At 42.4% G+C, this 26,136-nt stretch overlaps 1 protein-coding gene across 1 annotated transcript in view; it reads right to left on the bottom strand.

Annotated features, from left to right (window-relative positions):
* Window positions 1-5,910, bottom strand: part of MYOM2 (myomesin 2) — a 95,887-nt gene extending 89,977 nt beyond the window's left edge. Inside the window, exon 1 of the mRNA XM_076332905.1 lies at window positions 5,690-5,910. The gene's annotated coding sequence lies outside the window, so the exon portion shown is untranslated. The remainder of the gene's footprint in view (window positions 1-5,689) is intronic.
* Between the last annotated feature and the right edge of the window lie 20,226 nt (window positions 5,911-26,136).

Here is a 26,136-nt window from a genome sequence, read left to right as displayed (position 1 = left end):
TTACACTCTCTACTTTTAATTTCTTGTTCTATATTTATTATCTTTAAAGAAATGAAGGAATGTACAGCCTGCTCTGTCTGCCTTTACACTTGAGCTCTCTTCTATTTTAAGTTCTTTCTTCAGGGTGTGGTTGGATGTCAAAAATGTGAAAGCGCATCCTGAGGGCTGTGGGAAACCTGCCATAGGCAAGAACCAGCCATGCAGTGGTTCCAGTCCCAGGTTGTCTCCAGGTAAGTTAATAAATAAATTCTCCTTCTCTTCATAGATATTCACAAAATAGGATAGAAGGGAAAAGTGCAATATTGTGTTATTCAGTGGTGTTGAAATTTAGGCAGCAGAGCACCTACCATCCAAAAATTATCCAGCATTTTAATTGTAAAATAATTTACATTACATTCTCAAACTTCTTCCCTGACACTGAAGGTGTCTTCCCCTGATCCCTCACTTCCCAAACAGAAGTTCTTCCCTCAGACGTCCTTTTTTAAAGCAGAGATTTAGCAGGGTATCAAAAGGATTATTCAAGCACTTAAAACTGAGCATGTGCTAAAATCCTTTAGTGAATGTGGTATTTTAGAATTACCTCTCTATCTCATACCAGTCCCTTGATGTGGGTTCTTTCATTGATACAGGCTTCAGTAATGGCTCAACTACTCCCGTAAAGGGGAAGACCAAGACCTGAAATGGAGCTCAGAAAAAAGATGCATTAGCTTTGTAGCTACTGGAGGAAACATCAAAACAGTAATGAAATGAAATGTAATGGTGTTAGAATGTTTTTAGCCTGTAAGAGTGCCTTAATAGTGGCCTTGTGCTTTTACCTTTCTCCAGTTCCAAGAAAACCTAATGCATCTTTGTATGGCAGCTTCTGAAGTCTGACTTTGTTAATATGTTAGCTTTGATTTCTTCAAATGCTTTTAGCATATTTATAGTTTTATATGAATTAAGAGTTGGTAACTAGCAATGAAGTTCCTCATCTCTACAGCAGTCCTAATTATTCACAAAGCCCTATGGTAAGGTTTCTAAAGCCATGCTAGAACAATGGATACTGTGCACTGGTGATCATAAAGCAGTCTCTTGGATTTCCTTCACAGCTACCCAGGTCCTAGCATCTCCCTTGGCATTACAAATGAAAGACAAAACAATGCATGGAGATTCAACCATATGAAAAATAAATCGTGCTCTTTCCTCAGTTACTGCCTTCGGTCAGAAGTTCAGGATTATCAAGTATAGGGTCCATATATGTATCAAATAGAATGTGTCTTATTCAGAAGAGAATACCACCACCTGAAAGACTTAATTCAAAAAAAATTTGGAGGCAGTACACCTGCTTATGAAGATTAGCTAACAAGGGAGCACTAACAGACGCACTTGACTGCTGACAGCACTGTAAATGTGTTCACGCAGCTGAGCCCAAATCCCCAAGGGAGAACACACCTGACTGCCTCTTTCAGGTGGGGAGAGAACAACCCCATTCCCGCTCCTAAGAAGCTAAAACTCTTCTCTATCTCCTGCTTCCTGCTTATTTTCATTTTTCTTGATGCATTTTCTCTTCCTCTATTAGAACCTTTTTATTTTGCTTTTTGTCGCCCAACTTGCAAGTATTTTAAGGCTGGCTACATGCAGCTGCAAACTGCCAAAAGCTAAAACTACCCCTCCCAGAAACAAGGATAGGCTGTGTGGAGATGAGACCGTAGAAGAGCCAAGACATTTGGAGGAAGAGGAGGAGGAGACACTTGCAACCAAGGGAAGGCTATGAAGCTCCCAGGAGAGAGGACAATGGCAGCTGCAAAGAAAAGCACTTGTTAGAAGCTGCTTTAAACAGCCAGACAGGGATTTTCAACCAGCAATTCAACAGAGCTCGACTGAACTGCATCCAGAACATCAGACACTACTAGTACGAGCGTTTAAACAAATACTAAAATACCTGAATATATAAAATGTTGGGATTTTTTTCCCTGCAACATAAGGTAAAGTGAATCTCTTAGTAAGTATCCTTATTTATATCTAAGACGACTAACACACCACTGAGTTAGAGTGATCAATCATTTATAAGATATTTAAATGGTAATGTGTCACCCTGCTGTCCAAGGACCCACTCTGGAGCACATCGGAATCAGTGGTAAAGTTTTACTGACTCAGGAAAGCTCTGATTCATATCCTTCTTGATTTAATGCCTCTTTAAAAAGTTGATAGAGGGTTAGCTCAGCTACAAACAGAAAATACAGAGTTGCCCAGCACAGCAGAACGTTTCAACTACTTATTTTGTGAGTTACTGCGAATGGCAACAAGAGTATATTTTCTTTGGAAAGCATAAAATACTCTAGAGCTGGTAAAGGGTTGACAGTGATACTTTAATTAAAATTGGGGGTTTGGCCAATGTGGAATGCCTAGCTAAATATGTTTTGCTAAATTTTAGGGTGAGCCAAGCAAATTCCAGTCTCTTGCCAGTGATGTGAAGTTACAGCTCTGATTTCAAATGTTGTTGGGTTTTTTTTAATGTAATCAAATCTTTTGGAAGTGTCTCTGATAAACCTTAATGAAAACAACAGCATTTACTACAGTTTACTAAGTGTAGTAAGTTAGTTAGACAAACCATACCATAGGAGACGCCACTAGAAGTGTATCAGCTCAGTGGCACCTCTTCATTTACCATTACAATGAGATCTATTTTTCAACCAAGTGCAAAGATAAGGATCATAATGATTTTTGTCTTACCCTGGTATATTTATTCAAGTGTCACACAATACGCTCTGCAGATACGCACTGTAGCAACAGTTATCTGTCAACTAATCTCGATGTCAGCAACAACAGATTAAATCTAGACACAACCACAAGTTGTAAGAGGGCAGAGACAGGAACTAGTTACGCTGCAGTCATGTGGTCCAGAGGCTTCACCACCCTGGGAAATGCAGGCGAGACAGCTACAGTCCCAAATCCACCACTGGGTAGCACCATGCAGAGTCTATTTTAATGCCTTCAGGCTTTAGTAGCTGCCAGCTGTGGGGGTTACTGCTTGTAGCAGCACCTACATACAGGACTCACACCAGACATAAGCACAGAAAGCCCAGTCACAGAATCACAGAATGGTTGAGGTTGGAAGGGACCTCTGAAGGTCATCATGTCCAGCCCACCTGCTCAAGCAGGGCCACCTAGAGCTGGTGGCCCAGGACCACGTCCAGACAGCTTTTGAATATCTCCAAGGATGAAGACTACACAACCTCTCTGGGCAATCTGTGCCAGTGCTCAGTCACTCTCACGCTTAGAAAAAAAAAGGGTTCCCTGATGTTCAGAACCTCCTGTGTTTCAGTTTGTGCCCATTGCCTCTGGTCCTGTCCCCTCCTCCTCTTGGGCTGGCAGAGACTGAAGATCACTAGGGCAGGTACGCACACAACACTCTCCAGGTTCACAAGCACATACACATTTGCTGTCTGGTTGCCTACTGTCCTTCTGGTCTGGGTTGGTGCTCACTGCGAACGGATGCATGCACTCATACACTCATCCCACAGGCACCCCACATCCGCGGGTCCCCCCCAGTACCTACATGTAGGGTGTAGGGGCACCTACACCCCCTCTGACTCCAACAGCTGGCACCCAGTCCACTCATGCCAGTCCCCCCAGTAACTGGCACTCAGTCCATGCGGCACTCACACACATGGGATGAAGAGTGAGATTACACAGAGAGATAGTCAAGAAAGGTTTTAAAGAAGACAGGACAGACTGCGGTGGTCAGGTGCAGGGCTCAGTCAGACAAGCGTACTGACCGGCCCTGTTTTACACACAACTGGCCCCTTTTATACCCATTTCTGTCTGTTCCTCTCTTTGTTCCTCCCTGATTCCTTCCCCTAAACATGTCTTCATCACTTCGCACAGATCTACCAATTCCTACTCCCCTGGTCCAGCATTCAGGATCTTCACCCACCCCATCCCAACCACTCCAGTTATAATCTTATCCATTGCAAAGTCCAGGTTAGTTTTTCTGGAATAGCCCATCAATTAGTGTGACTGGCAAGGCTTGTTTCTTCTCATAGTCTCCATCATTGTGTTTGTCAGGTCTGTGTCTCTGTATGTTTGTTGCCTTCAACTTTTCTTATATCAACCTGATTTTAGGTGCCCCTCAATCAGATCATCTTGCTGGAATAAGCATTCTCACGCTCCACTATCCTTATCAATTAGTGCCATTAACCAGGTTTGTTTCTGGTTATTGACTTTGTTATCACTAGTCAGCCAGGTTTTTTGTGTCTGTGTGTTTGGCTCTCCCCTTTTCCCTATCATCCCATTTGACATGGTCCTCAGTCAGATAATCTTACAGAAAAAAACATTCTCACACTCCCCATATCCTCACACAGATAACATGGAAATTATCTGCTCCTGTTTCACAGGGAAAAAGGAGAAGGAAAGGAGTATATAACAGATCACACAGCAGATCACCTGCACGATGAGTCCAATGTGACGTGAAAACATCGAACGGTATCAAGTTCAGGCATATCCCACTGTTCAAGGTTATTGAACTTTGTGTGGCATATCCATCAGTTCATGTCACTGAAAGCACATAGCTGTGCTGCATATGGCCTATGCCACGCATGATATACTATCTGACTTATATATGAACATAAACGTGCTCTAGAGTAATGAGCCTTTTTCTATATTCCTGGAAGCAGGTAACTCTCATTAGAAAAATGATATTGTTTGGTTTCAGGGCTAAATGACTCGCATCCACAACAGCTTGAAGGAATGATACAGTGGAGGTCTGACCAGATTTCACTGTAAACAGGCAAGAACTATTGGAAATGCAGCCCAGGCACAATTTTCTTTAGGAATGATAGCAGCTGGACCCCTTAATTCCTGTTCCTCACTACTGCTGGATTTCTTTGATTCTTTGGTTGTTGTAACCAAAAGGATTGAGTTCACCACAGGTAGGTACAACAAGAAGTGTGCTAAGACTGCCGGTCCCAAGCAGGCCCCAAATTTACCCTGTTTTAACAGGTAGCATTTGGCATTTTTAGTAACAACAAAGGAAGAAACCACTGCTTTGCAGAAGTGCCAATGAGTCACACTGATCCTTCTCCAACTGCTCTGTAGTTTCCTCTCCAGGTCTTCAAGAACAATGCCATAGTGCATAAAACAAAGCAACATTTCATTACAGAAAACAGACTGAAGAGTCCTACTTGATTATTCTGTCCCAGCCTCTAACTACTGTTTCTCTCCATGGTCCATATTCTGGTGCTTCAAATCAAGCTACATTTGGAGGTCACCGGTTCTCACCATTACCACTACTGCTCCTCAGTTATTGTACAGCTGCAAGTGTTCCTGACAGGGAGGTTTCCCTGAATTCTTTGCCCATGCCATTAACTGATTATTTACTCTTCTCACTCTTTGGCATTCACTTGTCACTAGATCAGTCACCCACTAGCGTCCTTGGTCCTCAAGTTAGACTCATTTGATTTCAAAAGGTGCTTCTACCCAAATAAAGACTGTAGGATTCCCCACACTCTTCACATTCAAACGCAGCTTAGACAAGTTATTCGTATTTTGTTCTTTTTATTTTTTTTCATAAGTCATCTAGCCTGTGTCTTGTCTCACATGCTGGGCTTGCTGAGTATTCCTCTGCAACTGTATTTTTATCACAAGGTAATATTTGCATTGCTGACTGAAAAACATTTACAGATATAAGTATATACATTTTCATTCCTACCTTACTGATATCTGAATCAAACACTTTTTCCATTATTCTTCATTTTAATCTGAGGAAGTTATGGGTTCCAGATACACAGATAGCTTGAGATGGCAGTACATTTTTTTCTCCACGGGCAGTATAGAGCCTGTTTCTTTTATTCTGAATTTCTATTGCAATAAGGCAGCATTAGGTACTGCTCTGGATTCTACTGTAACGTATACTAAATAACAGGTAGGCAGATTGAGAGAGCTGCAAGACCAAAAAAGGCTTTCTTCCAGCTTAATAAATATCTTGAGACCCAGGTCACATCAGAGCGACACAGAATGTAAAGCTTTGAATGCTTAGGACAGCTGTCCTCCCTCCCTGCCTCGGTGGCCTGTCTGGTTACACTTGTACCCAATCCCATCCACTGGCAGTGTTCCCCAAGTGTCACAAATACTACAGCGGCGCAGGAGAGGAAAAAATCTTGAGCTGAGTGCAGTCGTCAGGATGTCTGGGCATTTACGACGGGACAACAGCAACATCATAACATCACAGCAACCATTGGGATTGCTTAGGACACCTCAGGGAGTGACGGATCGTTGCCCCCTCCCCAACAAAGGGACTGATATCAGCTGCTCGGAGTTTCCAATGCGTGGGAACTTTTGAATGGAAAGATAAAGTTTGAGGCCAGAAGAACCATCATGATCACCTTATTTATAACTCACAGTCTATTCAGTTATGTTTGCTACTTTCATGCTGTGACATCATGCAATTAATAAAATGTTTGGTCACAACACCACTTGCCTGAAGTGCTTGTTCTATAAAAGGAAATCTGTCTTAATTTGGAAATATCCAGAGATTAAGTCTTTCCTATTGTTTGTACTTTCCTCCAACTCTTAATCATATTTAGTGTCAAAAATTTGTGCCTTTTTTTCTGGAGTCGGAATTTGCCTAGCATTACCTTCCATCTAGTAGTTCTTACTGGCTTCTCAGATTTAAAAAAAATAAAACCCACAGTATTTTCTTCCTCTGAAGGTGCTCACACACTAACCCTTACACTTCACCTTCCCACTGCAATTGCTAGACAGAATATCTGTTTCTGACCGTATGATGCTGGTGCAGCCTGCTAGCACACAGCAGTCAAGACTTCTGTGAACAATGAGATGGAAAGGACCAAATAATTAAAACAAGTTTGGTTTGGGGATATTTATAATTGTCATTTTCCAGATGTGGGAGAAAAGAGAGTGATTGCTTAGAAAATATTAGAAAGGCAATATAAATATAAAAAATACTGAAGGCAATGAAGTAACAAGGAAGTTGGCATTATGTGTTGACCTTTGGAAAATCAGTCACAGATGAGGGATAGACATAGGTCATGATAAACATTAAACAATGGATGAAATAGTTTGCAGTGGTACATTACAAAAAATGAATCTTCTAGAAAAAGGAAGCTTGTAGAAAGAGGAACCTTGTCAAAAGGACACCTTAGGATTATGATCTTTTCAGAAGCTTTCTGAAAACTGAGCAACCTGCATTGCATTCCTATACGGTAATATAAAAGCTTCAACGTGAACTTCAGCTGTGTGCATATAGAAAGACAGTATACTATACTTTGCAGAAGGTTTTTCCTACTTAATCCTAGGTAGAAGTAGTATAAAGGTGTAAAAAGTGTAACACTGATTGTGATAGCTGCTGGTCGAGAGGCTACCTGACAGTTTGGAAGGTCATGTCTTCACAGGAATCATGCCAGCAAACAGAGGCATGTGGAAGGGAAAGTAAGAGCTCTCTTCTGGTCTTGGTGAGTTTAGATAGGCAACAAAAAGTGGTGGCTGGTTTTCTGTGGATCTCTGATCAATCACACATTTTGAACTCATGCACGATACATCTGGAACAGAAATACTGTCTCCATTTCCAGTTTAAAAAAATATGTCATTGAAAAGAGAACAAACCACTACGCATGTATCTCCCTACTCGCAGAAAGGACACGTGCAGTGTTACTCCCTTTCCGATGGAAGTATGCCAGCAATTTCGTAGTGTGTCACATGCCCTGGGAAACAATTGTGCCTCATGAGAACCACATGGATATAGTCCATTAAAGTTCCAGTCTCTCCCAATATACAGCAGCTGTCTCAATATTTGGATTTCGGACTTGCTGTGTGCCTTGTTCATTATTATTTTTTGCTATTCCTCCTCCTCCTCCCCCCCCCCCCCCCTTAATAATTCTCAAGAAGAAAGAAAAGGGAGATGTCCAGATGTCCCATTACTAGTGCCAGCCCAGGTGATGAGAGGAGGACCAGGGAGACAATGCCACTATCCCTCACCACTCACAGAGACACAGAACAAGCAGGGCTACGTATAACTTACCAGCATAACGAATCATGCCATCCATCAGTCTTCTGATGGGGTTCTCTACAGGCAGTCGCATTTCCTGCTGGTGGACCTCACAGGCACCTGGAACATGGTGGGCTAATGCTGGTCCTGAAAGCAGCCCTCCACATCCAGCCCTTCTGAACTCACAGATACAAAGGTACTATATTCCTCTCATAAAGCCCTCGACCTGAAATTTGGTAAGAGGATGGAAACTACTCTGGGGAGCAGCACAACACATACATTTGTTTTGTTCTTTAAATCCTTCCTAGGGACCTGCTATTTGCCATAGACAGGGAGAAGACACTAAATGTACCTCTAGGCCTGGTCTAATAAAGTCATTCTTATGTTAGAACAACACTTATAAAATATGCACCAGAGATCTTAAAGAGGAAAAGGTCAAAGAATTGATTTGCATTCCAGAAGCTAATGAACATTTGCTTAGTGCATGTAATCTGTTGAAAGAAAAGACTAGGGAATGGCAACGAAGGAGGAAAGATAAATCAGAGTGTGTATAAAAGAGATTGGAAGAGAAGCCAAGTACAGTGACGTCTTTCTAGGTAGATACATTACAGTTAAAGATCAACACCAAAGATCAACAGCTCCCTCTAGGAAATAATTTAAATAGTATCTGTCCAAAGATGGGACTGTCTATACAAGGTGTTTAAATTTAATAACATTCAGAATCGCCTCAGATTTCTTTAAATATTCAAGGAAGTTTCATGACTTGATAATTTTGGCCACCATTTACAAGACTACCAGCTAGCATTTCATTTACCATCCTTAGATTAATTGTTATGTACATTATTAAAATTTGCATACATAAGCATTTACACTGAAATGCCATGATGATGATTAAAGGATTAGAGCAACTGACATAGCAGGAGATGATGAGAGAGCTTGACTGTTCAGCCTGGAGAAGAGAAATCTCAAGGGATCATACAAATGTGCGTACATACCTGAAGGGAGGGTGTAAAGAAGGCAGAGCCAGGCTCTTTTCAGTGGTGCTCAGGGCTGTGGGGAGCTGGAGACCGGCACCGCTGCAGCGTCACTGGGGCAGGGACTGGTGGCCCTGGTGGGGCTGAAATGGGGCCATGGGCAGGGTAGGGGGAGGCTCTTATTAACTCCAAAATTACATTTGGGAAGGAAAGTTGGTGAAAGCCTCCTCCACGCCTCTGACTTCTCTTCAAACACACCGCATAATGTTGGCCATCAGTGAAACTGCATCAATTAGGAAATGTCTGTTGTTTTACTTATAACACAGAATATAGCTTTTTGTGAGTAAGGAATACAAAATAACAGAGCAGGGTTTCTATGGTAGCGTATTTGCACTTAGACAATTGGCCCGTTAAGCTGGTCAATTTTCTTTTAAAGCCTCATTTAACTTCTGCAATATATTATGACTCACAAGCTCCAGTTTCAAATAGGTAAGTTTCAGTGAGCTATTATTTCAGTATCGCCAATTATTTAAACTTCATGCTGTAATATACTTGATAAATATCAAAGTTCATATTAAATACCATATTTATAGTATATGAAGTATTAGCTTACATTCAACAGAAAGGGACCTAACATTTTTCCTGTGTAAGAAATGTAAGCTAATGTCAGCAGACCGTCAGGATGTATCTATACCAGGCAATGATAAATGATTCAGAAAACTCTGGATGGCACCAGTCAAGCCTCTTTAGGACCCAAACACAGTTTAGCCATATCAACATGAGGTTAAACCCAAGTTAATAAGCCAGGAAGGTGTATTAGTTTACTCATGAACACAGGGTAACATAGACACAGTCCCACAAAGAATGACACTGCCCCGTGTGGATACCACAGCTTGGCTCAGTGCTAGTTTACGTGCATCTGAAGCATGATCTGTCAGCCATGTTCAGTGTGAAAATATTTGGATGTAAGCTGATGTTTTGGGGAACTGAATAGATCTGTTTAGGAATTTTTTGCATAAAATTTTGTTTCTTGTGGAAAAAAATCTGTACCAAAGCGACTTACTTTTACCTCCAGATAGGTACATCTGTGAATATGGAATTTCTAGGAAAGATTTCTCAGGTCCAAGGAGGAGTTTCAGGCCACACTAAAGATGTATTTACATTGTTTATGAATTCTTAGGCTACACTTCTGCCTTCCCTTTCACACCAGGAAAACACAGGACAGCAGATTAGCCCTGGATGTAGGGCCCCACCTGTACCGTGTAGTTTGAGGAAGAGATGAGAGGCCAGGCACGTACCAGGCGAGCGGCTAGATGTAAAGCTGCTCCCACAAGACTTGTAGCTGTTACTGCTGCTGGCTCACCAAGCCTGAGCCCAAGGTCAGAAGACCTTCCTCAGCATGAAGCAAGCATGAGACCATTTTCTGAAGGTATCCTCAGAGACAGCCTGCTCTGTGAGCTGCAAGAGGAGGCAGCCATGGCCCTTGGCCATGCAGCTCGAGGCTTAGCGCTCTGCCCTGCATCTGCTCATCCCCTCCCCTCAGCCTCATGCTGTTTGGGAGCACCTCTGCTCCTCCACTGCAGATCCTCCTCTTTGGCATTAACTTCTGCATGGATTAAAAAAGGGATTAAATCTTCCCTCTCCAAATGGCTGTTTTTTGACACTGTGCCCAGTGTCTCTAAAATTTGAATAGTCAAATATCAAATGGAAATAGCTGAACTAGGAGAACATACAGGAGCGCAAGCCCGGGACTTCACTCTCAATACAGGCAAAGGAAGAATTTCCATTTATCACAAGTATCAGTACTGCTTCAGTTCAAGAACTTTTTCTGAAACTCAGAAATCATAGTGAAAAAGACATTTTCTGTCTAGTCTAGAGTGGAATATAGCTGCGATACAAAGGTTCTCTCGCAAATAAGATCTATTTCCTGAAAACATTACCAGCATTCACCTCTGTCAGCCCTTCACCCCTTTCCTGGGGAGCTGAACTAGGACAATTGTTGGTCAGTGTAATGGGTCTTATGGGACCATTTCAGCTGCTGTAACTCCAACACTGTGCTTCAGATCATTTATTCTGAAAGTCATTTTTTCCAGGATCATTTATTTCAGAAACTATTTTAGCCCCTACAGGCTGAGAAACACAATGAAAAAAAAATAATAATAATTTAGAGCTTCTCCATGCCAGGAGAGAATTTAGAGCTTCTCCAGGATTTGCACAGCTAAAGATCTGGCCCACTCTCCACATGACTCCTGAGACAGAGTAAAACCAACTTAGGCTATCAAAAGAGAGGGTTGTAAGTGTGCTGCAAAAGGGACGTCAGTTTTAGAAGCCAAAGAACAAAATGAGAGGCTGAAAACTGAGAGAAAATAATACAAATGGATATGATATCAATAAGAAAAAAAGGAAAAATCATTTGTCAATCACTCTTTCACACAAAACACACACTCACACATTCCTCCTTTAAAACTCTTCCTCCTTTATAAACAGTAAACCGAAGAGTCAGATTTTCAAGGCATGGAAAGCCTTCTAGATACTACATCACTTGTCTTTTTTTTTTCCCCACTAAATTAAAAAAAGAAAGAAAGAAAAAAAAAAAAAGAACTAAGGCAAAGAGAAGTGCAAGATCATAGTTCAACAGTCAAAGTTAAAAAAGGCTTCTTTCCCAACAATGCTCTTTTTATTTTAGCCAGACACTCGTCTTCCAATATCTCTACCTTGGGAGTTTCATGCAATGTTTTCAAATAACCCCACTATGCAGCTTAATGAAAATAATCAGACTATCCTTTATGAAATAACTTTTTGCGAAATAACCCTGTAACACAAATTCAGGAGTACCCAGTCTCCACCCCTTATGATCCTCTCTGAAGATACAGATAGCACAGAAACTCTTCAGAAAGTGTTTTCATTGGGTTTCATTTTAAATTGAAAGACTGTGAGCTATGTATGGTTACAGACGCTCTCTTGAAAATAGCTAGTTCTGTAAAAGACATTTGCCAGGGAAAACAGCTTTATCCTTACCAGATAGTTTAGCTATTTCCTTCTTTCTTTTCCTTTTTATTTTAAAAAAGCAAATTTTTAGACAGCTGGGGCCATATGTTCTGTCTAGCTACCCGTCTTACTCCCTCAGGTTACACTGAACAACTTAAGTGCAATTGAAATCCAAATTTGGCTCGCTAAATTCATTTGACAGATGTACTAGAAAAATGTCAGTTGTAAAAGTAACTTGGATATAGCCATAAAACCTTTTTCCATTTCTCAAGCCACTTTCTGTTCTTTTCCTAATACGTATGTACAACAAATAGTTCATGTCTGGACATGGTTACCATTTTAGCAATCTGGCATATAAGCAGTTCTGTCAAGACAAAACACAGATTTTAAATGTTCGGCTCTGACAGACCTTTTAGTGCTGCTGGAATGCTTCCTATTTTCAAGGTTACCTAATAAGCCTCTTAACTTATGGATAACTTCACAGAGTAATACTGATATCCTTGAATCATTTACCAATGACTGCAGTGTACTCAGTGAAATAATGCAGCCATTCCTTTAAAACAGTACAAGAAATGCAGGGATACAGAAGGAATGGATGATTCCTTTTCTCCTCTCCTCTCCTCTCCTCTCCTCTCCTCTCCTCTCCTCTCCTCTCCTCTCCTCTCCTCTCCTCTCTTCTATTTTCTCCTTCTCCTTCTCTTTCTCTTCTTTTTTTTTTACGATTGGGGTATGCTTCTGCTATGTCATGAAAATGCTTCGGCACATAATGCAAAGTAACATTGTCTATATAGAGAGACGCAGAAACAAAATGTCAGCAGGAGAAGAATGAACACAGTGATTTCGTTTGCAATTATTAAGCTCTGTAGGGAATCTTTATATCAGCTCCTTTTACTGCTGTCTATTTCTCAAAGCAATACGAAGTTGCTGTTCAGTGCAAGCCGCTACCCACTAGATGGGGCCCCAAGGCAAGAAGTTCTCAGCTCACAACGCCGGGTCCACCCTGAGAAGCTGCACTTCCAGAGGAGAAATACAATAAGGGTAAAAAGTGGTCTGAAATATCAGCACCACAAACGAGTTTAAGAGCTCGAGCTGGATTTGGAACTTAGTTCATAAGGGGACTTGAATTCTACTAGCACCTACACCAGAAGGAAAGCATAGATCCTCTACCCCCCAAATTCTTGTCCACCTAATCCTTAAAACCCAACATCCTTAAAACCCAACATCCTTAAAAAAAAATGAGGTCCCTGTATTCTACCAATAAAATTCAGAAGATTTTCACATATCTGTTTCTGACTGCGTAGAACTACGGCTTCACCTACCCACAGGGGAGGACATGGACAAAATGATGTCATACAAGCAGCATCATGTATTTCCTCCCTGTTGGTCCAGACAACAGCAATGCCAGCATCCCTCAGGAAAATATGTTTCCAACAAGCAACAGTCCTTGGAGACCTTTCAGCTATGGCTTGGTCTGCTGGGCGCTCAGCCTCTCACAGAAATGCATCAGCTTCCATGCCCGGTTTCTGCTTCATAGATCCACACCTACAGAAAATGTTGATCTTCACATATAAAATGAGAAAAGGGGTCAAGAAACAAGAATCTCTGCACTTCACAGCCAGAGCCGTAACCACTGATCCAAGACATCATTCTGATTTGTATTCATTTTGACCCACAACTGTTCTTCATTTAATCTGTTCAAAGTTGATCCTCAGCTGATGATTTACCATCTTGTAGGCGATTGTCCTACAATGTGAATGTAGACTGCTATTATTATATAGCTTATCCCCACATTTGTACCTGAACTCATTACCATGGGCTACCTTTACTGCCAGTGGAGAAAGCCACTTCACAAATGCATTTCATCCCATTCTGAAGTAAATGTCTGGAATTGGTCCCCCTAGGGTAAGTAGTTCAGACATAGATGTCAAAGCTGCAGCGGTTTTACAGGTGGGCAAAATGGCACCTGCATTGACTTCTCAGAGGAGATACATTTTCTTAGCTTTGTGTTTAACAACACATGCAGTAGCCTTCTGAGAAAAAACATGAGCTTTTCTCTCAGATTCATCAGATTTGTAGGGCAACTTTACAACCGTCTATCTGAAACCATATGATTCTTTTCTGGGAGCCTCCCACTGCTAAAGTGACAAAATTTCAGCTTTCAACTTAAATTTGTAAGCCAAAGATAAGCCAGAATATGTGTCCTGGTTTCGGCAGGGATAGAGTTAATTTCCTTCCTAGTAGCTGGTACAGTGCTGTGTTTTGGATTTAGGATGAGAACAATGTTGATAACGCACCGATGTTTTAGTTGTTGGTAGGTAGTGCTTACACTAGCCAAGGACTTTTCAGCTTCCCATGCTCTACTGACTGAGAAGGCTGGAGGTGCACAAGAAGCTGGGAGGGGGCACAGCCAGGACAGCTGACCCAAACTGGCCAAAGGGACATTCCATACCATGTGACGTCATGCTCAGTATATAAAGCTGGGGGAAGAAGAAGGAAGAGGGGGGACGTTTGGAGTGATGGCGTTTGTCTTCCCAAGTAACCGTTACGCATGATGGAGCCCTGCTTTCCTGGAGATGGCTGAACACCTGCCTGCCAATGGGAAGCAGTGAATGAATTCCTTGTTTTGCTTTGCTTGCATGCGCGGCTTTTGCTTTACCTATTAAACTGTCTTTATCTCAGCCCACGAGTTTCCTCACTTTTACCCTTCCGATTCTCTCCCCCATCCCACCGGAGGGGAGTGAGCGAGCGGCTGTGTGGTGCTTAGTTGCCGACTGAGGTTAAACCATGACAACATGTTAATTGCAAAAGCTTAAAAAATTTGTTTGAAAGTTTGGAAAATGCAGGGTGGGAAGTTATTACCATGGTAAATCTCATGCAGGAGAGAGAAACGTAAACCTTGAGCCTTGAAGTTAATTATTCTAGGAAAGGTTAGTCACGTTATGGTTAGACAATGCCATAAACCTCCCCACACAAACTTTTGTCAACTCTATGGTCTGTTTCTGTTCTTGTGAAAAATCAGGCTTCTGTTGTTTACCAGCTTGCAGGAAAAATAATTTTTCATATCAGCTGTGCAACAGCAGCAAGTGTGAGAGGGGCATGAGATGTGCTGGGTGAAGACAACCCGGACAGGCCAGACATCTTAGACTTGCTCATGCCAGAACGCACAACAGCCAAGCCGAGGCTGGCTGAATTGTTATCCTGTTTATGTCTGCCTGGATCAGACCCTGGAGTGCCAGCCTTCTCCAAGAGCAACTTCTGATGGCAGGACTCATTGGCTACTCATGAACCCAACAGGATTCCCAGACATGCTAATTCCATCACCAATACTGTTACGATGTCAGAGTGCTCCTTGGCGCCCTTTTGGACTAGGACACATGGTACTTTCCCAAACAATTCTGAGTATGGGCAGGATTCAGCCTGAGCAAGACATCATTGCCCACGGAGGTTTGGAGGTGGTCCTCCTGTTCTGCTAGCTAAGAGAGCTTTATAGTGCAGACATGGCCATGCCAGCAGTTCTAGGGAACGGCCATGACAGCCATAAGCCTGTTCATTTTATTAGTACATATATATAGCTGGTAAGCCCAGAACCTGGTAGATTCAAAAATGGAGCACTTGCTGAGAATGAAAAACTGCGAAGCAATATTGGCATTTGGAGTGAGGCCATGGTAAGAGATATGCACCACAGGAGAAGCATGGAGGTAAAGCAGCTTGTGCATATTAAGGCAATCTTGGATGCCTGTGACTGGAGCAGGGGAGAACAACATGCCGTAAGAGAATTGACAAAATTAAAATGAAGGAATGGAATCATTAACATGCAAATTCAGGATTCAACTGGAGCAAAGAAACCAAAACAGACAAGACCTTTCTCTTTTCTATGTCCACACAGGCTGGCACAGGAGAAGGAACATGAGCTCCAGACACCACTGAGTATTTGCGGTGTCCAAAGTAGGAAAGTGCTTCTGAACAGGCAGGCACGGGGAGAGCCAGTGGTTTCTGATGACACTAAGTCTTCCTCAGGAGCTGTGCAGGGCAGGTCCAGACTGAAGAGTGCTTTCTCTCTCCATTAAAGCTCTTTCAAACCAGCCCCACCTCCCATCCAGTAATTTAAGGAAGGGGGAAGGAGATCTATTACTTCATCCTCATGTATGTTTCAGCTTTTCTTTGCTGCCTCCTACACTTCATCTGCCACTGCTTTAATCTGCCCACTCTCCCACTTTTCACATGGCTCTTTCACAGCTCTATGTCAGGAAGATATTCCTTCGTCATCTGCATGCCTCGCTTCGCCGAGGCCACTTTCTCACACGCCTGTTCCTTCTCCCCACAGCATCTTCAGACATTCTTTGCATTAATCATTTAATCAATCAATCATTTTCCATGTTTTTGTTATCCTCTGAGGGTTTTTGATTTTCCAATTTACTTTTCTCCTGTGCTTTATTAGACTATAGCATGCTTAGCTCTCTCCAAAGCTCAACATGAGAATTGAATGGGAATGGGTGAGCCCATAATCTCTCAGACAGTGCTCTCAAGATAATTAGCACGTATTGTTAGAAACATGGCATCTTTGTTTGATTTATCCAGAAATTGCTCAGTAGTTCTGTGTGGCCTGAAGACACATCAAGAAGTTACAAAATGCAGAGGAAGTGTTATCTAAAGCACATTTCAGGTACTGAGATTTTTGGTAGTAAACCAATGAAGAAATGAGGATGTTGTGCATCCTCAGGTAGACTAATAGGAATATTACTACCTTAACAAACTTTTCATGGTATCCAGCCTGAGTCTTTTTAGCTGCAGAGTAAGCAAAAATTAATCTGATTTCTTCTTGCACTTCCTAAATGAACAAAGAGAACAACTGATCATTATCTTCTTTAATAGCACCCTTTTACATAATGAAAGACTTCTCATGTTCCCCACTCAGAGTTTCATTTTCTAGATTAAACATAGCCAGTGCTCTGAAACTTTCTTCATTTCCTAAACCTCATGTTCCCTTTGCTGCCCTCTGAATTCCCTCCAGTGAGTCCACATTTCCAGTCAAGGACAATGCCTGAAAGTAGGTGCAGTATTTCAGATGGTCTCACCCCTGCCATGAAGAGAAGTGTCATTAATCCCCATTTTACAAATAATGCTGCTGTTCAGACTGGTTTTTTTAAATGGCAACTTTCTCTTCGGTACATAGCAGAATCACACTGTAACCCAATATCCTTTGCTTTCCAGTATCACCCTGAGGGATTTGGTGGGATTCTGCCACCTGGCCAGCTGCTCCCTACCTCCATTTCACATTTAATTTCTCATCCACAAGAGCAGCATTTTGTGCCATTTGTTACTTTTCCTTAAGGTGTGAGGGAAATGCCCAGCTTTTTACTCCACTTAGGAATAGCCCGCAGTTTTCATGCCTTACTTCAGGCCCCTTGCTTGTTGCCATATCTATTCACTGCACGACTCCATCCCCAGAAGAAGATGCATGCTGTTACACTTTCTGTGATAAAACAGTTCTGAAGTGCAAACTCCTCCTTGCTGTCATGAAGTTCATTTTTATTGCCAGCCATGGCATATGGGAAAGAAGACACACTCAGCCTCCGTGTGGGTGATGCAGAAGGTAAAATCTGAAAAAGAAACAGGAGGAAACTGGAACACTTGTTACTACAAGACAGAGATAAACATGAGACAGGCAAATGGTTAAAGCAGGCATATATAAGGTGTCCAGGATCTTGTCCAGGAAGTTGACATGAAACAGATTATATGGCATTAAAAATTTTAAGAAATAAAGCTTACTTCAAGTATTACATTGCCTAAACAGTCTGGGAATGGGATGGAAGAAAACTGGCCTTTCATTACATCCAGGAGATGAACAACTTTGTTTTGGTGAACTCAGGGAAGAAAACTCAAAGTTCAAAGGCTTTCAGAGGAATAGCATGTTCAGGTCAACAGCCTGAGCTCACTTTGGGCACCTGCAAAATCAAGTAAGTCATGGAGCATACAAGTTACTTCCTGCCCGCCTGGAACGTCATGTACAACGCAAGGCAGACTCAGGCACGTCTCCCTGAAAACGGCATGACTGTAGTCATGACCTGAGGTAGCAAAAGCAAGGCCTGCATCTATGAAAATATTCACATCATTAGGTACAGTTTTGAATATACTAGGCTCTCTGGTTAAAAGACTTTATGTCCCCTTGTTGGTGCACCTTCTAGTTATTCTACATTTACTATTTACCAACTTTGTGCTACCTCTTCTTGACAGAATTGCAGTCAGCTCTCCAAATCTGTCCTGCAATTTCCTACACATTTTCAAAGCCATTCTGAAAGAGAAGAAAGGTAAAGCCAAGGCATTTCATTCAGTCTTAACCTGTTACAGCAAAGTCCTCCAGAAAAGATACATTTTTAATATCTCTACCTGTCATTAAATGAAATTTTCTCCCTGAGGTATTTCTCCTTCTGTGCTTGTTTGCAAATATGGCACCAATGTGGCACTGACATCTGCTTAGCTTCCACACAAAATAATCCCACTGAACCCCAGGGGTGAAATTCAATCCCGTTACAGTAAAAAAAAGACATGTTCTCCATTGGCTCACCTGGGTACAGCATTTCACCAATGAGACTGTATTAGCACGAACAGTTAAGCTAAGCACAATAGTTTTCAAATACAGAGGTTATTCTAGTTAAGGTTTGAGGATATTTTATATGTATTTAGGAAGAAAAATTACGCATGCGTATGGTGCTATACAATACTCTCTAAATATTGTTAAAGCTATTCAAATGCAGAAAAAAAACCCCAATGTGACACAGAATAATAATGACTTTGATGAATTGGTTATGGTTTTAAAGAGTCAGTGTATTTTATGTAAGCTGCAACAACCCCTTTGAACAGCAGAGGACATTTAGTTACCCCAATTTGTCCCCTGAATCGTATCCAGAGGGAAGAACAGTGGGAACAGTGAGAAAACTCAGCCTGGGGACGGCCGGAGAGAAAGGCCCTTTTGTGCGGCGGCAGAGGCAGAATCCCACACGCTCACTTTCACACACGGACAAAGGAGGAAGGGGAACATTTCTCTCTTCTGTTTTGTCTATTTTTTTCCAAGGTCTGCAGCACAAAATCCCTCCCAGGCAAGTTGTCAGCAAGGAGGAAGCACCCTGCGTGCAGAGGCCCAGCCTGGGAGATTAGCGATATCGCTTACCGCAAACCCGACACAGCAAGAGAAACTGCTGCGAAAGGACGCAGCAGAGGAGCAGTCTGAGAACTGACTGCGTGAGCAAATAATAAATACAGCTGCCGCTTTAATCATTGCACCAAATTTCCAACGATGAGCTTGATTCGCCGCGCTGCTGAACCAATATGGGATGCCAGAGGAACTCCACAGTAGTCAGTGGAGAAGCCGGGATGAATTAAAGCTGAAGTAAAACTAGCATGGCAAAGTTAAATATATCTAATCCTGTACACCACACTGTGTTTCTCATTTTTTACTTCACTTGTTAAGCAAGACATATGCACAGCGGCAACTGGGCTTCTCTGCTGAGAGGAATGCAGGCTCCAGGAGATCGGAGAGACCACGAGAGACATCACTGCCTGCAGTGATGGTGGCCCACAGCTGAGCAAGGGCCAACCATGTTGGTTTTTATCCCTGATCCCAGAGCCTTTTGCATTAAAACTCTGCTGCATAAACAACTGAATAACACTGAGAGCAGGGACCAGAGTCTGAACCTGTCTGCAGCAAAATGCAGCGTCCAGCACCTTCTTGCATCACGTCTCTCGAGTCCTGTACCTCTCAGCATCATCGCACTGTCGTGACAAGAGGGAATGAGACTGCCTTCAGCCTGGAGGGTCTAGGACAGTGTGGTTTTAAACTTCTTAAAGTACGAAAGGCACTAGGAGAGGTCTTAGTGACAACACTGTTAAGAAAGGGTATGGCAGCACAACTGCCACAGATTTTAAAGGGATGGAGCCAGTCTCACATTGAAAATAGTCATTTTAGGCAGCTAATACAAGGGATGACTGTGCACTGTAAATCCCAGTGAGCTGGAGCACTTCTGTTCCAGAGAGGGACAAGATTTGGGACAAACCCCAGTTTTGTGTTCACTGCCACCCCTGTAAGCATACCAATCATTGTGATGATCTTAAGGGTCTTTTCCAACCTAAATAATTCTATGATTCTATGAAACTAATTCATCAGCATCAGCCTTTTTTCCAGGCACACTCAAACCACTTATCTCCACCACTTTGCAGACTGAGTCTAAGTGCCCTGAGAACCTAAATGCTCCCTTGGGCACAACTGAAAAAGTGCAGCACTGTCATACAGCTCCACATTTACATTATCTCCATGTGCCATCCAAGTCCATCAACTAGGCCTATCACACTTACAAGCTCTCATTAAGCCAGACCTCTCAGAACCTTCTTTTTGGGTCAGGATCTGCGCAAAATGCAGGGAGAGAGATTAGTCCTGTGTATCAGAGACAACTTGTCAGAGCTTTAATGTAAATGAGGGAAAAACAGTTTCATCCCTTTTCTCTGCCCAGGGAAATGTGAACTCTTAGCACCACAACCCCTTGATACAACCAGCAGTCTAGAAGGTTTTCTAGATGCCTTTCTCAGTCTTTTCTCTGCAAATGGCTACATATGGCATTGAATAATGAAATAGCTGTTGGACTGTAACAGGGAAATAACACCATAGCCTAGTTTGGAGAGTAGTCACTGGGAGAGAAGGGGCATGCATTCCTGTCAGCTGTTCAGTGACTCAAGATTTTTTAAAAATAATCTGGAGTATTGACATATCCAAGCCTTTTGATGACTTAAGCTCTAAGGTTTCGCCCATGCCTAGTTTTGTTTTCCTAGTTAGCTCTACCATAAAGCCTCCTTACGTGAAACACAGCTGATCCTGGCAGAAAACATTGTCTTCTTAATTATAGCATTGCAACTTTTCCCTAGCCAGAATCGATCACGAAATCAGAAAAACCTTCTGCCAGTTTAATTCACTCCATCTACACCAGGCCATTCCTGCAATCAGCTGTCTTACAAATGCAGACCACAGTGCTTCAGAGACCCACCACACCACGTGCACATTGCCTCTATATGAAGCATGAGTCCAGCCAAGCTAAAACCCAACCTGCATTTCCCTCAGACAAATGGATAGGTAGCATCAGAGTTCTGCTAGGAAGGGCACCACCATCTAGTATGTGCTTAATAAGAGTCACTGACTTTGCCATGAAGAAAGGTGGGAAGAGATGGAGGTGGTTAGGAGGGGTTCAGGGTGTCAGGGGCTATCCACAGAGCAGGGAACCGCAGCCTTCTGCAGAACTGGGTACTTTTGGCATGACTACAAAAGCTGATGTGCTTCAGATATAGCCCAGAGAGTGGAAACAGCGTGGAGAGCCACTAGGCTTGGCATCAGAGGTTTCCTCCATCCTGTAAATAGGATGTAGAGCTGTAACAAGGGCCATGAGTCCCTCTTTTACCATCCAACCGAACAAGCCCCCGCAGCCAATGCCTCTACTACTACTACAACCTACTCTTTCTCCCTGCCTGCTCCCCTTAGCCTCCCCTGCCTGCTGCTGCTGCTGCTGCTGTGGGAGCTGATGGGAGCAGCACTCTAGGCAGTTAAACAAAGCCAAGAGGAACAAGACAGGTGGAAGAGCAGACTACAGCTCCCAGCCCCTCTCCCTGCTCATCGCAGGCTGCTGGAGAGATCACCCTGGTGGCAGCAGGGGTATCTGGTGAACCACTTCAGCTCTGGATTTAAGCACTTTGGATAGACGAGGTAGAGACAGGACAGGTTTGACACTCTCCTTCTGCACAACTTCTATCTGACTGCAAGTTATGCCATCAGTGTTTTTAAATTTAGATTAAGCCTGCAACAGATAACACTCGATGCTATTTTGCCCAGGCATCCAAAATGACAAACTATTTCAAATCTTCAAAATGGTGAAAAACAAATCATTTACATTTTTGTAAGCATTTCAGCCTTTCCTCCGTACCCTGATCTGAAACCACAAAATACAAATGGTATGCCTTCTTTTGAGGCAACAACCGATTTCAAGGAAGTGCAATAGGTAACAGCAAACCAAATACGTGACTCAGGGGAGGCATTTGAGCAGGAGCTGAGCAGAGCTCTCAAACACTCAGGCTGTAAACCTTTCATCCGTCACTCTCAAGCCTCTGCTTTGTTTATGCTAGGAGTTAGTAGAGTAGCAGTTAGCAATGCTGGTGAAGGAAACTGAAGGCTGGGTGTGGGAACAGGCCTTCTGTCTGAGCACAGTTCTTATCTTCCCTCCATGCTTATGCTCCAGTCATGTCTCATCTACCGCAAGAGATCATTATCCCCCCTGCCTGTCCCAGCACTTCTGCACTGGCAGTATCACTTCATTATTTGTCAGCCAACCCACGGGTTCACATGTTTGTGCACATCTTGGCTGTCTCTTGCTTTAGCATTGCTTGCTTCATTTAGATTTATATGCCACCTTCTAGTAGTAAGGCAATAGTTTCGTTCCTTCTGTAATGAGTAATGTACTTCTGGAAGAACTTGATTTTTTTAACATTTGGAGGAACATTCATCAAAAGACTCAAAATACTGTTTCTTTATCCTGTGATATTTTTGACTGGTTTTCCCCCTCTTTTTTCCTCTCTCCGATCCAGTTCCACTGATGTTTGCAATGGTCAGATAGACAACCCAACTTAAAGTACTGCCACCAGTGCTTTAAATTCTGTCTCACGTGGATCTCTGAGCTGGGTTAGCAAGCACAGTATGTACAATCCCAGCGGTCTCTTGGAGCTCTCTGGGCTAGATACCAAACCCTGCTATCATCGTCATAATTCAACCAGTGATTGTAAGCATGGGATATTTTATTTTAAAATATCTTGGAGTACGTGCAGTCACTGTCACCTAGGAGATGCTGAGTGAGTAGGAGTTTAGCCACAGATAATTTTGAAAAGTCATATTTTGCAGGGTGAATCAACTTATCCTTTCTTTAGCTGGGAAGCTGTCCATGTGACTATTGTAAAATAAAACATTAGAAATAAGTTCTTCTGAAAATGTAGCTGCTTACAACTGTGCTCACATCTGGCACTTTAAAAATAGCAGTAAAAGGAGTTGGGTAGAAGCAGAAAAGAGAAGAACAGTGTAAGAGGGAGAAGCAACACAGAGGCTAAGGAAATTACTGAAATCCCTGTTACTTAACGACAGACATAGAAGTGAAATCTATGGTTCTTGTATATAATTATGTAAGTTGTTACCGTTGGTGCTGTACCCATAAAAACACTAGTGAATATAACAGAAATAAAAGTGTCTTGTGCATGTAGTCTGCCTAGACACAAACTCTTGAGAGGGGGAAAAAAAAACAAGAAAAAAAAAAAAGGTATCCTTTAAAACAAGGGATATTATAACCTTAAAAAAAAGGTCACATGAAAAGTGTCTTGCTTTTTGAAATAGAATAAAAAGGTGGAGAAATACAGAGCCTGTAGGCTTAGCTTTGTGTGTCAACACAAACATTGCTCTGCAGACAAATCTTTGTCTACTGCCCCTTAATTAAAGGAGCTGTCCTGGAGTTTTCTTAGATGAAAGAGAGAAACAAAGGAAAAGACAACTATGTGGGGAGAGAGAAAACAATAAGGTCTCTGTTTCCTTCATGAAATTTACTGGGAGAACCGCCGCTTTACTGCAGAGCCACAGGCCTTTTCTATTTACAAATTCAAAGCCCAGTGCTAAACTTTCGAAGATGCTTGTGCCAGGTTCTGTTTCCAATTACCTGCACGCTGTGTGGTTTCCCAAGTGGGGTTTCTGCTGAAACCATAATCAGCCTAAAGTACGTAATATCCACAAATGCCAGCTTGGATCAACAGGCTATGCTCCATGTCTCCGGCAGCCCCGTCCTGCCTGCAGGAAAATGCCTTCTTTACTATCAGAAGAACCCAGCTAAGCTTAGATATATTTGGCTTTAATTTAGATGTAGGCCAGCAGCCCAGGAGAAAACTGGCAAGTGGACATAAGGGAAAACTGATAATAACGATTCTGTCTATAACACCTCTCCCTGGGTTTTCCCTCCTCCCAAACAGCTTGCAATGGTGAATGCGAGAGGCTACGCAGGATGCTTGAGCACCCAGAAGTAACAATTGGCCCAGTTTGCTAAAAATCAGTATCTGTAGAGGATTTCCAGCTTAGTTTCCAGCTCTCCAAGTTTCCGGTTTTGAAAGGACGGGGAAGCTATATGCAGAAGGACTGCAGGAAGAAGCTCTTCTGGTAAGCAAGCTGTGCCCTTGAAATGGAGCAAAGCACCCTTGCTAACTAGTTTGGACGAAGACAGAGTTGCTGCATTGCCGAGGGGAACTGGCTAGGGTTGCCCCATACTTTTTTTTGACATTTTAAACCAGAGATGCTGTGGCAATCACCAGCTGGCTGGCAGAAGCAAGAACTGACTCTTCAGCAAACTACACCACCGAAAATGTTTAAAAGGTCTTGACACAGGGATGGCTAGTGCATTTTAGATATCCTTAAAACCTCAGATTCTTACACCTGCACATGGAAAGACACTGGCAAAAGTAACCCAGCAAGCAAATTTTTGGGAAGCACAAATCAGCATTGTTCTGTTGACTTCATGTATCCAGGTTTGCGGCCTTTGACAAAACCTATGAAATCTAAAAAAGTGCAACCCTTTCCAGGGAATATGTTTGGTTGTTTCTTTCTCCCAAATATTAGAGGATTTAACTTCATTACACTTAATTTTTTTTTTTTTTTTTACTGACAGAATTCTAAATTCTCTGAAGTCTACAAAAAGAAACACTTCAATGTTGTAACAAGATTTTACCCTTATAGGACTTCATCTCAAAGAGAAAAAAAATTGAGGTCTCACCTGTTTGAATTCACAAAGGACTTTAATGACCTGTTCAGTGCTTTTGACTGTTAAAGTTAAGACAAAGACATAATCAGCTCCAAAATCTTAAAAAGTTAATGTTAAAAAAGTTAAAATTTGCACATTTGTAACCTTCATTATATGCAAACTGTGAAGTACTTAACTTCATTTCAGGTAAAGGGAGCAGAGAAGAGTCTGAGAGGAAGATCTCCACTTTTTCATTGCACTTCTCTCCAGACTGCATGTCCTTCTGCGAGTATAAAATACATGGGCAAGAGGTGAAGGTAGAGGAATAGCCACAGCAGCGGTATTACCATTCCTGAACTGTGTATGTCTGTCTATTAACTCACCTGGTTCCTCCGCCGCAGACGTCTGTGCATCAACAGAAAGGCAGGAGTCCCGCTGCCTTTGTCCTGGCTTCAGGGGCAAAGGGTGCTGCAAAAGGCCACAAATAGGGACCAAAGTAGGAACAGTTTCACTCCACCTTTTTTATTCTGTTCAGCTCCACGGGAAGAAAATATTCTGTTCACATGGAGCAAACGCAGTAAAAAAATGAAACAGTAAAATACTGCACTCTGCAGTATAAGCCAATATTCCTATAGTGCTTTACTGATGCAAAAAATGAATTTATTTCCAATACCTGATGTGACGAATCATCTCTCTCTCCCTCCCCCCACCCACTTTTCTCTTCAGAGAAAACTGATGCTTAAACAGCTTTTCCCTGGTAATAAACAGAAGTTTATGGCAGAACCAGAAATAAAATTAGGTCTTCCTAATGCCTGCCTTTCCTATTGCATGAGGAGCAGGAACTAACCGTAATTCCGTTGTTCAGTCATCGCTCATATATATCTTTTTTTCTTTTTTCCAACTGAGCGTGTGCTAGTATATGTAGGAGTCAGAAAAACTTTAACAGGGAACTACTTCCCAGGTAATCTGCACCTACAATTTCTTCTTGCTGAGAATGCTTCGCTCAAGCCTCCTTTCGCTCCCCACAATCTCCTCCCCCTCTGCTGCCCCATCAGCCATGGCACAGCAATGCAGGGAGTCCCTGCGTAGCTCTGTGGAAGATGAACCGCTGCAGTCGCCCAACTGGCTGGGCTCATTTGCCTTTTTTAGTGCTCCCAGAGAGCAGGGCAAGCTCAAAAAAAGGGAACCTATTGCCTGGATCCCTTCGCATTTAAACTGCGCATCAGGAAGCCCTGGGACTGATGAGGAAACCTACAGTACATTCCAGCTGCTTCAAATACAGTAGCAACATCAAGAGTAGCCAATGCAAATACTGTTTTTTACACTGCCCCTTCAAAAATAACTTCTTTTACAAGTTCTCTTTTACCACATGTAAGCTGAGCTATTTTCTTGGCTC

Source organism: Aptenodytes patagonicus, chromosome 3 (genome assembly GCF_965638725.1).
Source record: "Aptenodytes patagonicus chromosome 3, bAptPat1.pri.cur, whole genome shotgun sequence".
NCBI lineage: Eukaryota > Metazoa > Chordata > Aves > Sphenisciformes > Spheniscidae > Aptenodytes > Aptenodytes patagonicus.
Note: the sequence above shows the minus strand (reverse complement) of the source record. Positions and strands in the feature narration are given on the sequence as shown.